Raw genomic sequence first — 11,960 nt, forward strand, 5'->3', positions numbered from 1 at the left:
AATGGGGAGAGGAGAGGCTAACATTTTGGCTTGTTGTGTGTTTGTTGTTTATGTATTAACATTTTGACCCGACTATTTATAATAATGTTCAGAATAATGCAACGAATATTTAAAACTGAAACGACCGACCTTTTTTTTTTTTTTAATAATAAATAATAAATATAATATAATAAAATAATCTACAGCTAGTGGTCCCATACCCACTAGCCACCTAACCACAAACACATTCAATAGCGGAATACTCAATACCAATAACCAATAATAAACCAATAATATAACCAATACCATAGCATAAGCAATATCCAATAATCAATCATCAGAAAACATGAAACCAGCAACCTAACAATGTTTCTAATGACTCAACTCTAGCAACCTAACAATGCCAGACAACATCCAATCAAGTCCCTAGAACATCCTCCTCTTCATTGCCTGGATTCCACGATCACACTTTGCCTTTACCTGCACACCACAAACAACAATTGAGATGCGTAAGTATTATCACAAATACTTAGTGAGGCAATCCTCCCATCTACTGGGCTATACACACAAGCAATAAGATCTCTACATGCCACAAACAACAATCAATAAAACAAACCAGGCAATATACAAGCATGCAACATCCATCGTAACTGGAAGAGGGGTGTCGACCGACACCAGATGGTGTCGATCGACACTGACTATCTGGTGTCGACCGACACCAAACTGGTGTCGACCGACACCCTGCCCGACACTCCCGAAAACCCTAGTTTGTGTCGACCGACACCTCCACATGGCATCGATCGACACTCGCCAAAGTCCCGAGCCGTCCTCGCGTTGGTGTCGACCGACACCCCAACTGGTGTCGACCGACACCGATGCCGAGCAGCGATTTTCCTCGATCAGAAACTCCGAATCTCGCCTCCAATCTTCTCCAATCCGCTCCATGCACTCCCAGAAGCCAAACCCAGTCCAGACAGTGACGAAATACCATAGAGAACTCAAAGAAACAACCACATAAGCACCAAATCACATAGAATCTAGAGATCTTAGCTTAGATAAGCCATGGTCATGCACTCACCTCTTTCAAGAAGATTCTGACCAACAAGAACGAATTCCCTCACTCCTAGCAAGCTTCTAACACCTTCCCAGCCTTAGATCTCCCAAGAACAGCAAGAAATCTCTCAATCTCTTCCCAAAAGCTCAAGAACACTCTCTCTTTTGATTTTCTCTCAAAAACGGCGAATAACACAAAATAACACGACTCTAGGTCGTTTTCTACCTCTAAAACTTGATTTTAGGGATTCCCTAAACCAACCACGCAAACCGGACAATTAAAATTGAACCGACCAAACCGGCCACAGCTGGTGTCGATCGATGCCTCACTAGAAGGTGTCGATCGACACCCTTACCAAATTACCAAAAATTGGTTTGCGGGTGTTACAAAAACGATAATTATGGTGATTTTAAAAAGATTTTCATAAATCTCTCGACTAACAGAGTCTAAGGTATATTCGATAACCAGATTCGTTTACCATAATTTGTTATATTTATTCCGATAATTTTACAGAAGAGGGATATATATGGATACTAAAATATTTTTTGTCTTTATTGGTTTTGATACGTAACAAATATGGTTAGTGAGATATTTAACTTCCATATTTTTACAGCTTAATTACTGGATGAGTAGTTAACATTTACGGTATATTTTAATTTGGGAAGTAATTTAGCGTATCTTTGTTATTTCAACTCGATAGTTCCATTTAAATTAGGCCGCATGATCCATTTAAATTTTAAGTATCATAATTTGGGTATTAAATTGTTCTCTATACATTTTAGAATTGGGTCTGTATCTAATTTTGAAGGTATTTTATGATTTGGGCTTCTTTTGCCTTTTTGATTTTTTTTTTTAATTTTTAATATCCAATCTCGTTAACAGGTAAATTAATTTTAATATAATCCTTCGATCAAACAAACAAAAACACGACTTGAACTTCAATCTCTCAAATCCTTTATATTTCCAGTATATCGTTTATGATTAATTTGTTGTCCTTTACATTTTATACAGTACATGTGCCAAAAATTAGAATGAGACCGAAGCATATATATCAAGACATCATAGTTTCAGTGAGATAAGTTGTGGTTTATTAAAAATATGTTAGTTTCTTTTGTTTTGAAGGATCCCAACGTTAGTATTTCATATGGTTTCAAATGAACTGAAGGATATCTAATGAGATGTAGTGCGAGAAATTAGAATGCGACCGAAGCATATATAAACTGGTAATCATATTATCAGTCAGATAAGTTGTGGTTTAAATAAAACATATTAGATTTCTTTTATTTTTTAAAATATAAACGTTGATTTTACCATAATTACGGTGATTTTAAAGAGATTTTCATAAATCTCTCGACTAACAGAGTCTAAGGTATATTCCATAACTATATTCGGTTACCATAATTTGATATATTTATTCCGATAATTTTAGTGGTTTAAATACGTAACAAATATGGCTAGTGAGATATTTAACTTCCATATATTTACAGCTTAATTAGTGGATCAGTAGTTAATATTTACGGTATATTCTAAATAGCGTATCTAGGATTTTTAATATGGGCCGCATGATCCATTTGTTGGCTTCGTACTAAAAAAAAAATGGCTAGGATGTTTATTTATTGAACGGTGAGGATGAAAGTATAAGATCCAGAATAATGTAAATGGGTCTAAAAGATCCGCGTCTTTATCCGTTTACATGGGTATGGAAATTTTCTTTGTATCCTTTTTTAAAATCGAAAATTTGAACATAATTACAATGGCATTGTATTGTAAATTTTTACAAAACTAAGGTTTCTTTCAGACAATATTTTACGATTAATAGTAGGGATAGTTGATGCAAAATATCTAATTTACATCAATTACAACAATTAATGTTGCTATTGATTATTTGATATCGCTTCATTAACTTTTGACGTATATATATATATATATATATATATATATATATATATATATATATATATATATATATATATATATATATATATATATATATATATATATATATATATATATATATATATATATATATATATATATATATATATATATATATATATATATATATATATATATATATATATATATATATATATATATATATATATATATATATATATATATATATATATATATATATATATATATATATATATATATATATATATATATATATATATATATTAATTTACGTCATTGTTATACAAATATGATTTTACATTAATTAGATAATTGATGCAATATTTAAAGTCATATTAATAAACTGGTGCCAACTTTACATCATTGTTTTTATTACAAATGATATAAAATTATCATTTTTGTAACCAATCCCCTATATATTAATAGAGAAGCACACTCTTGAAAAAGCTGATGTGTCGCCGCTAGAGAGCTCGATGCACCTTTTAGCAAAATAGCCTTAAATTTTCTACTTAATTACATTAATATGCTATTATATACATATATATTAAAAAAATAACTGAATAATAGTTAGATATGCTATCATTTCTCACACAAATTTAAATATCACATATAAAAACTAATTAAATAGTTACATACTATTTGAAAGTAAAATTTCACTAAAATTTACTTACAAATATAAAAGTCAAAGTTATATTGATTTCTTAAAATCAATATAAGTACAATATTCTAAAAAGGCTATAAAAACATATCAATTAATATAAAGTTAATAAAAATAAAGAACATATAACTTATTAATATAATCATATAAAAACGAAATGTTATTTTTTATGTTAGTATTATTACCATAATAATTTGAATAACAAGTTTCAATAGTTATTATAATTGATTATAAAAATAAGTATATTACCACTGAATTATCTCCAACTAGAGGATGACCCGCACGTATGTGCGGAAATTTTTTTTTTTTTTGTTCATATAAATTTCTGTTTGATTTTGCAATATTTGTTGAAATTAAAATATTAGCATTCAATAAAAGACTCTCTGTTCTCAAATATTAATGGACCAGAAAAGGTGAATAGAAAATGTTATAGTTGTTGGGTTTTATGGTGTCCAGGCCAATATTAGCATTCAATAAAAGACTCTCTGTTCTCAAATGTTTGCCAACCCAAAATAATAGACGCTGGAATAAAAAACGAAAAGAGTAAAACATCTGAAAATTGTGAAACACAAAAAAGGGTTTTCTCGAAAGCAAAAGTGGATTCGACAAAATAGATCAGATTCAATCGATAATCGATCAGACAATTCCTTTTCTCGAATTGGAAAATCCAGCTGAAGATCCATAATCTATCTGTGTTTTTGGAGTTTCCGATGTCATCTTCAATGGGTAAGTGAGGTAACATTGAAAACTGTTTAGATTTGATTTTTGCGTTCTATTTCTGATTATAGCTCACAAACTGTTAAGATTCTTACTTGTTCTTTTCTGTCTGATTCCAGCGTTTTAGTAAAGCTTGAAAATCTATAAACGAATATGGGTCTTCTTTCAAAGGTTAGAATATTAATCAAAATTGGTGTTGAATTTTTGGTTATTGTTTACATCTTCTTTTGGTTGTTGTTTACATCTTTTAATGTTTAGATTTATATTCAAGATTCTGTTTGTCCTAATTATCTGATTTTGTGGAAAGTCAGGAAATTGGATCCAGAACAATTAACCAAAGATAAGTAACGATACCCATTTCTTCATTTCTAAATACCTATGATCCAAGTTTTAAAAACTCTAATTTTTAAACTTTCCTCGTCAGGCTTAAATTACTTTCAAGAAGACGATGATTAGAGACAACAATTGGATTGTAATTTAACTTATAAGTAGCCGGAGTTTTGGATTTCTTTTACCTGGCAAGTAGGGAAAAAATTCGTCTACAATGGATCACTAAGGTAATATCTATATTTGTTCTTTCTAATTCTGCATGATAGTTATCAAATGATTTATATTTATCATTTATTTGATCTTTGATGTATTATTATAGGTTTTGAGTGGAGCTTGAAGATATACAATCGAATTGAGTCTTTCTTTGAAAGGTTTGAATCTTTTTCAAAATTGATTTTGAATTTTGTTGTTGTTTACATGGATACATGTTTATATGTTTATTCAAGTTTAAGTTTGTCCTAATTGTTTTCATTTGGTAAATGTCAGGAAAACTAATGAAGATCACTAAATCAAAGATAAGTAACGAAACCCTCTTCTTGATTTGTAGATGCCTCTACTACAATTTTTTAGAACTCTAATGTTTAATTTTACTTGGTCAGGCTAAAATTACTTTCAGTAAGACGATTATTCGGGAACAAATGTGTTGAAGGTTGACTTATAAGAAACCGGAGTTTTGGATTTGTTTTCCCTTGCAAGTAGTTTACGAATTAAAGATAAGAATTTGAATCTTTGTTTAGTTTATAAAGACTGTATTTTTCATTTAAATCAAGTCTAATGTGAAATTGGATTTTGTTTTTGCCAAGGTAATTACTGTTAGAGGGAGACATAAGCTAAACTTTCAAAATAGGAGTGGAATTTACGAAGAAATCTATACTATATATACTGGTAAGTTATTCAAATTCAGTAGTTTTTTTTTTATGCTTTTACTTTTCTCTGTTTTTTGATTGCATATAGTTTAGTAAAGTTATTTAGGAAAATAGTATGGTAATATTACCAATTTCTCAAATATTAGCAAAGTCTACATATTAAATTTAAACAAAGAAAATGATCCTTAGTACGGAAAAAAGTTTGAAACTAAACCGTAAGTTGGTACCGTCTGTTTAGTTCAAACTTTAAAAAACCATACTAAATTATTACAACATAATCCTTATTATCAATCGACAATACTCCTTCCAAACAAAGTTTATGTTCCGTAACTTAGCCTATCTTCAGCATCGTCGACAGTGTTTTCATCCTTTCTGAAAATCCTATAATTAGACCACAAATTGAATTATGTATTTGAAAATAATGAGAAATTTGTACCATTGCTTTACTCAATAAGCTTAAAAGAAAGAAGATAATAGTTACCTTGCCAAACCTTTTCTCTTATCTTAAGAGGCTCATTTCAAATTCTGAAATACTTCTTTGAATACCACATTCATGGTTTCCTTTTGAGGTTTTCCCTCTTTATCCAAAATCAAAATCTTTAAACCTTTTTTAGAAGTCACTCTTGAAACTGCAACATAAAGCTGACCATGTGAAAAACATGGCCTAGGCAAATACAATCCAACATAATCCAATGACTTTCCCTGATTTTTGTTAATAGTCATTGTTAATAGTCAACACAAATCTTCCATGTTGTTTTGAAGGCTTTGAGTTTGGAGACATGAGTCAAACCATAAGTAGCTGTCCCATCTCTTCTACGAAGGTGATTCTCTGAACTATTAATTTAGAATTTTGATTTGTTTGTTTGTAACGCTCTATCATATGGTTTTTATAGTAGTTTAAGATACGTGTGTTTAGGGATATCAATATTTTTGTTTCCAATTTTATTTGATTTGATTGATATATTTTACATTAACGTAATTGCATTAACGTAGTTGCCAAATTAACGTAGTTGCCAATTTTGTTGTTCGATTTGATATGATATGGAAGAGATTGATAAGGGAACGTATTTAAGTAGTTGCCGTTTTTGATATATTATACATGTATTCTATTTAATTAGTATTAGAGAGTATGATTAGGGATATCAATATTTTTGTTTCCAATTTTATTTGATTTGATTGATATATTTTACATGTACAACTGTAAAGTTTCGATCACAATATTTTCAGTTAATATTTTGAACTTATGTTCTATTTGATATGATATGGAAGAGATTGATAATGGAACGTATTTAAGTAGTTGCCGTTTTTGATATATTTTACATGTACAACTGTAATATTCTATTCAATTAGTATTAGAGAGTATGATTAGGGATATCAATATTTTTGTTTCCAATTTTATTTGATTTGATTGATATATTTTACATTTACGTAATTGCATTAACGTAGAGTTGATATCATTTAATGTCGTAGTTGCCGTTTTTTGTTCTAGATTGATATGATCGAGATTGTCTTGTAATTGAATTAACGTAGTTGCCAATTTTGTTTAATATTTGCTATCATCTAATGTCGTTTGGATCTTATATATCTTATAGGTTTAGGAAGAAGAGAGTGTTTGGATACAACACCAACATATCAAGATCCAAATAATATAATCCCTAACAATAAGGATCCGCGTGTTTGGCCCCAGTTTGATTACATATATGCCCTTAAATTTTTTTTTTCTGTTCTTCCTTTATTTTCTGCGTGAGGGCAAGATACGGAATACTCGTTTTTATGTATTTTTTTAACCCTAAGTGTACTCCCCAATTAATAGTATAGATTCAGTAAAGAAACTTAATTCCAAATAAATATAGATTATATATATTCATAAATAAATATAAAATGACAACAAATTAGGGGATATATATCATGATGTATGATTATTTATATATATCAAAATATGTAAACTAATTAATCTCAACATTTAGTGTGATTATTCATTGAAAAATGGAAATATTGATAACTGAATAGGAATATACGTTCTAACTGTATATTCATCTATGTGCTATTATAAAGGAATGAGACAATAACCCTTATCATTATAAATAAACTTAGTACCCAAAAAATTATAATATATTTGAAATGAGTGATTATTAGATTATGCAAAATTGTTATAGTAATTCGATAAACCATAAATATAAATTTAATTTTTAAAACACACAAAAATATATATATATTACCATAAATTGTAACAGTTTATAAATATTTTCTTTACCACGTTTACATATTTCACTGGTGAAATGTAATTTTATACATATATGTTGATTTTGGAATTTCATTAATTTTTTCGTAATGGTTTTTTGGTAATAATCCGTCATTTATAGAAAATATTAACAAACCGACTAACTCAAAAGATTTAAATATCCTAATCTACCTTTCCATGCCAAAGAAAAGAGCTACAAAGGCCATTGATCCTCCGAATAACCTGCTTAGGAAGGAAGAAAGCACTAGTCCAAAAACCTACAATGCCCGAAATAACTGTAGATATAAGTGTTAACCTTCCCGCCAAGCTCAGAAACTTGTGAGTCCAACAATTGAGTTTCTTTCTTATTTGAGACAACAAAGGATCACAATCTGTCACTGAAAACTTCTTGGAGCATAAAGGGAGACCTAAGTATCTAACTGGAAGCGAGACCAGGTTTAGATTGAATAGGCTTTGTAGCCTCAACACACAACTCTCATTCAGACCAGAACAAAACATGGATGTCTTCTCCATATTCATTGTTAGCCCAGAAATTTCTGCAAAATCTGCAAGAACTGACATAACTCCCCTTAAAGAAAGCTCAGAACCCTCGAGGAAGATCAATAAATCATCAGCAAAGCAAAGATGAGTAAGTTTAAGAGCCTCACAACCAGGATGATAATTGAACGATCCTTCTTCTGCTGCTTTATTCAACATTAGAGACAAAACATTCATGACCATAACAAACAGAATTGGGGATAATGGGTCTCCTTGGCGCAAACCTGTCTTTCCTTTGAAGAAACCTTATGTAACCCCATTTATACTAACACTGAAAGATGGGGAACAAACACAAGCTCTAATCCAATTAATGAAAACCTGGGGAACTTGATAAGCCCGAAGAGAGTTGAGGAGAAAGTCCCATCTAACTGAATCAAATGCTTTTGAAATGTCCACCTTAAGAGTAATTCTCGGTTTTCCTGAACTAAGATGATAGCCTTGCACCACTTCTGAGGCCAATAATACATTCTCCATTAGCAATCTGTCTTTGACAAAGGCGGTTTGATTTGGAAGTATAAGCTCCGGTAGCAGAATCTTTAACCTGTTTTTCAAGAGGCGAGATATGATCTTGTAAACTGTGTTAAGACAAGATATAGGTCGAAAATCCTTCAAATCAACAACCCCAGGTCTTTTCGGAATAAGAACAAGAGAAGTAGCGTTTAGGGCTGATGGGATAAAGGAATCCAGGAAAAATTGTCTCACTCCCATTGTTAAATCCTTCCCAATAATAGACCAACTAGCCTTAAAAAACTCTGCAGAAAAACCATCTGGACCTGGAGTTTTATTTAGAGGCATTTTGAAAAGACAAGATTTAATTGCTTCATCAGAGAAAGGTGAGGACAGAGAAGACTGCTGCTCCACTGTACAAGTTGCTAAGATTACAGACTTTAGAAAATCAGGCAACTGAGGAATGAACCTCCCCTTGATAGTGCACATAACCCCAGTAAAATGTTCCACAGCTAGATCATGGACTTCCTTGAGAGATGAAGTGGTGGAACCATCCTCTTTAAACAAGAGCTTTATGGCATTCCCTGCATTTCTAGCTGCAGAGACTTTATGGAAGAAAGAAGTATTAAAATCACCCTCACCCAACCACTTTAGACGAGACTTTTGTTTAAACAAACTTTCTTCAGCTAGCCTAAGACTCAACCATAGCTCTTTTGCTTCAGTTTCATTCTGAATATTGAAAGGAGATGGGTCATTCAAAGCTAACAACTGAAGGGCATTAAGCTTAGCATGAGCCTGAATAACCCTCTTCTCTAGATCGCTAAAATTTTCTTTCATCAAAGACTTCATAGGGCCTTTCATTTTCTTGAGCTTGTAACAAAAATCTTTAAGAGAAGATACTGAGATTCCAACCTGAACCCAAGCTTCCATCACTGAATCCATAAACTTCGGATGTTTTGTTAACAATGAGAAAAACTTAAATGGTCTGGTACCATAAGAAGGAGGCGGCGTGTGGAGCTTGATCGAGCAAGGTGTATGATCTGAAAACTCTGGGGCCTCAAAAGTACAATGACTAGTAGGGAAATTAAGCAGCCAACACCCATTCACTAAGCAACGATCCAATTTCTTTCCAATAGGATCTACAGATCTTTTATTTGTCCAAGTGAATTTAGGACCACTAAAAGGAAGATCAAACAAGCCTAAATCTGCTAAACAGTCTCCAAACATCCTCATACCACGTGTAGAACTCAGAAAATTAACATTTGAGGTTTCAGTTACACTAAGGATCTCATTAAAATCCCCAATGATCATCCACGGCCTGTTTGATAAACCAAAATTCACCTCTGTATCTCGAAGAGAACTCCAAAGCTTTTTCCTTTCCTCCTCTTCGTTCGAAGCGTAAACTGCCGAATATATAATTTCAGAACCATCCTCTAATGAAATTTCACAAGTAACTGACTGAAGGTCCATTGAAAGTACTCTAGCTGTAATAGGGGCTTTGTAAATGATCCAAATCTTTCCCAAATCTGAAAACTGGTAATTAGATAAAACAGTCCACTCCGGACCAAAAGATGACAAAATATGGTTCTTATTTGCTTCTTTAACATGCAACTCCAAAAGGGCTCCAAAAGAAACTTGATGAGAACGAAGCCAGTTGCAAAGAGGCCGATGCTTTGACCATTCGTTAAGACCTCGCACATTCCAAAAAAAGTTATTCGACATAAACAGATTATAGGATGTGACGCTTCCCTCCTTGTATGGAGAGAACGCCACCTTGAACAGGTGATAGATGATCAAACCTCTTCCTCTTCGATTTCTTCCCTTTAGAGGGAACTGAAGAAGAGGAAGAAGGATCAAAGAGAACCATCGAAGAAGACTCCCCTCCGGAAACTGTCGCAGTTACCTCCATTGATAGCATATCAAAACGGTTTGAGGTTGTTGTAGGTGGAGGAACATCCACGAGTAAAGCAGAAGAGTGGGTGGTATGAGTGGCCGATTCAAAAGACTGATCAGCAGAGTTAGTGTTTGGTAAGTTTGATGTTGATTCTGGAACAGAGGTGAAGACATGGGTTTTGTCACTAACCGTAGTAGCTAAAACTGATGAAGACTTCCGTTCTAAAGAAGGAGTTTGGGTTTCCATAGGTGTTGTAGATGTAAGTTCTTTTAAATTATCCAAGGGAGGAGGAGTTTCAACAGAAACACCATTATCACCTGTAGCAAAACGACTAGGAACTGGTTTCCATACCTGTTTTTTTCCAACAGGAGATGTCGAAGAAAGCTTAACTGTTGGTCCAGTAGGCGAGTTATTCTCAGAACCTACCACAGAAGCATTTGATTGAGGAGCAATAGGACAAAGAGAAGCTTTGTGTCCAATTTCGTTACAAAAAGAACAAAGAGGAGGCAACCACGGATACGAGACTGTGAGAAGCAAAACATGACCATCCTCTCGCTCAATCTCCAACACAGAAGGAAGAGGTTTCATAAGATCTACAATAACTTTAACTTCTGCAGAATTAATACTAGTGAGAGGCTTGTGGTCTACTGCTCGACCCAACGGCTTACAAATGAAACTTAGTCCCTCACGAGTGATTAGATCAAAGGGAATATCCTTTATAGTAGCCCAGACTGGAGCTTTCTCCAACGAAGGAGGGTTGTAACTAAACTCAGATTTCCAAGCCGTGACAAAAAACGGAGAATCACCTACATGCCACAATTCGTGTTGCAACACCCGATTCCTTAATGAAGGAGAAGGAATATGGAAGAGAAAAGCATTTGATGTCAATTTATGAATCGTAACTCTTTTATCTTTCCCCCAGAGGAAGTTCAAGACACCCCAAATTTTTCCATAAGATGGAGCCTTTCCATAGAAAATTCCCACAATGAAGTCTTCATGAATCTTCGCTCCTCTTTCAAAAACTGAATTAGGAACCTTGACACGAGGACGACCTTCTGAAGATATAGAAACATCAGCCGAAGAAACCGGAATTTTCTCCGAAGAGATAAGATTTTTTGCCCAATTGAAACCTGACTCAGCAACACTAGGCAAAGAAACTGGAGGAGACGAGGCCTTAGTAGAGACAAAAGAGAGAGAAGAAGATTTGTCCTTACCCAAAGAAGAAGGGGCCACTCCAAGAAGACCTTTCTCAGAGGGAATAGCTTGATTTTGCAGATTTGAGGGAGGAGAGAAGGAAGAAGACGACAAATCCGACATCA

The 11,960-nt window shown here is 32.9% G+C and overlaps 2 long non-coding RNA genes across 6 annotated transcripts; both read left to right on the forward strand.

Moving 5' to 3' along the window:
• LOC104758011 lies at positions 4,093-5,368 on the forward strand. Of its 5 annotated transcripts, none has more exons than XR_002036189.1 (5): positions 4,093-4,334; positions 4,445-4,496; positions 4,584-4,882; positions 4,975-5,026; positions 5,142-5,368. It is a non-coding gene; the product is annotated as an uncharacterized LOC104758011 (long non-coding RNA). The 5 variants fall into 5 exon arrangements; XR_002036190.1 differs by having other exon boundaries at positions 4,094-4,343; positions 4,633-4,882; XR_002036188.1 differs by having other exon boundaries at positions 4,094-4,334; positions 4,633-4,882.
• Positions 5,375-7,336, forward strand: LOC109130020. The gene is made up of 3 exons (XR_002036185.1): positions 5,375-5,540; positions 6,284-6,342; positions 7,114-7,336. It is a non-coding gene; the product is annotated as an uncharacterized LOC109130020 (long non-coding RNA).

This window comes from Camelina sativa, chromosome 17 (genome assembly GCF_000633955.1).
Source record: "Camelina sativa cultivar DH55 chromosome 17, Cs, whole genome shotgun sequence".
Lineage (NCBI taxonomy): Eukaryota > Viridiplantae > Streptophyta > Magnoliopsida > Brassicales > Brassicaceae > Camelina > Camelina sativa.